Source organism: Ranitomeya imitator, chromosome 4 (assembly GCF_032444005.1).
Source record: "Ranitomeya imitator isolate aRanImi1 chromosome 4, aRanImi1.pri, whole genome shotgun sequence".
Classification (NCBI taxonomy): domain Eukaryota; kingdom Metazoa; phylum Chordata; class Amphibia; order Anura; family Dendrobatidae; genus Ranitomeya; species Ranitomeya imitator.
The window spans coordinates 681,855,829-681,857,720 of NC_091285.1; the positions used below are offsets into that span (position 1 = coordinate 681,855,829).

General features: G+C 52.3%; 1 non-coding gene across 1 annotated transcript; it reads right to left on the bottom strand.

Moving 5' to 3' along the window:
• Positions 1–1,820: 1,820 nt before the first annotated feature.
• Positions 1,821–1,892, bottom strand: TRNAP-UGG (transfer RNA proline (anticodon UGG)). The gene has a single exon. It is a non-coding gene; the product is annotated as a tRNA-Pro (tRNA).

Genomic DNA, 1,892 nt, shown 5'->3' on the forward strand with positions numbered 1-1,892 from the left:
AAGCCACCTCCCTCCCTGCAGGACCCGGATGCCGCGGCCATTTTGGATCCGGGCCTTGCTGCAGGGAGGAAGGTAGGAGACCCTCGCAGCAACGCAATCACATCGCGTTGCTGCGGGGGGCTCAGGGAAGCCCGCAGGGAGCCCTCTCCCTGCGCGATGCATGTTTGATCGCGGTGTGCCATGGGTTAATGTGCCGGGAGCGGTCCGTGACCGCTCCTGGCACATAGTGCCGGATGTCAGCTGCGATAGGCAGCTGACACCCGGCCACGATCGGCCGCGCTCCCCCCGTGAGCGTGGCCGATCGCATATTATGAACTATCCCGTCATTGGGAATTAAGTCCCAGGGCACCTTGACGGGATAGTACGTCAGATTAAGGGGTTAATTGTCCTAAGGGAACTGACCCAACGATCACCAGACTTCTTGCTCGTTCCACAATTGTATTGTCGTCTCTAAGTAAGATCATGAACTCCGGCCACACGATGAACATCACAGAAACTCCGACATGGCATCCATTGAGGCCTCAAGCAGCTTGGATCAGTAAATTTCCGTAACCTCATTCCTTAAATTCCACTGACAAAGAATTACCGCAACAATCAAGAGCTTCACAGCTAGATTGCTCCTGTTAGATGCAGATGCTGGCTGTATATACACAGACGTATCTGCCAGATATGTTGAAGGTTCAGCTCCTGAGCCTGCACCATATACTCACACCAGCACATGTACATCACGTGTCATGAAGGAACTAAAGGGGTTTTCCCATTAACAAAATTATTTTTGTTCTTGTATGTCCGCCCTCCAGGAGGCAGAATATCCTGGTCCCTGTGTCTTTGTTTCTGTACCTTGTCTTGTATCTTTACCTTGTCTGAACTCTGTCCTACCTCTGTCTTCCTGTCTGTGGCTTCTTTCCCTGCAGTTCCTCTCTGCTCTGCTCTCGGCTCCGCACTCTGCAACCTTGCTTTGCTCCTTGCTCTTCAACCTGTGACTTTGCTCTGCACTCTGTGGATTTGCTATGCTCTTGGCTCTGCACTCTGTGCCTTCGCTCTGCACTTTGTGGTTCTACCCTGCTCTCTGCCCTTGTCTCTCTGCGGCTCTGCCTGTGCTCTGTGCTCCTGCGGTTCTGCTTCATGCTGGCTCTTGCTGCTGCAGAATCTCTTGCTGCAGCTCTTCTCCGCATACCTTGCGGTTCTCCTCCTGTGTGAACAGGTCCCAACCTGTTCCTTCATACACCGCACCTGCCTGCCCTGTGTCTCAGCCGTGCCTGCCTGCCAGATTACTAGCCGTGCTCACCAGGCCATCTGCTACTCGCACCTGTCCTAGTGTGCTGTCTCCCCAAGTGGGATCAGCAGCCACAGCCAGACACAAACCCTGGCATGGTACCTGGCAGCTGCCTGCCGCAGAAGCCTGACCTCACCATCGGAGGCTCCAGGGAAAACCAAGGCAGCTGTCCTAGTCACGCCCCTTCCAGGGTGGTCCGGTTTGTGGCACAGTGGGGCCACAAACCCCCTGGCTCTCGCCCATCAGTCAGTTTCGTGAGCGTGACAGAAACTCTCAAAATCCTCCTTCGAATCTCAAAACTCTTTAAAAACGTTGAGTTTCCTCTCCAAAATCATGGCCTACGAGAGCTTTTGAAGCAGTTTTTATGGAGGATTTTGGAGAGGATCATCTCTCAGAAGCTCATACAAATGCTGAACATTGGTGATTTGATGCAATTCCGTGCAGCCAAAAACACAAGAATACTAATAATACTGATTTTTACATAGAAGGAAATCACAGAGAAATGAGGAAAAGCTTTGATTTTCCCTGCAACTGATGAAAAATTGGGCTCGTCCGGGATTTGAACCCGGGACCTCTCGCACCCAAAGCGAGAATCATACCCCTAGACCAACGAGCC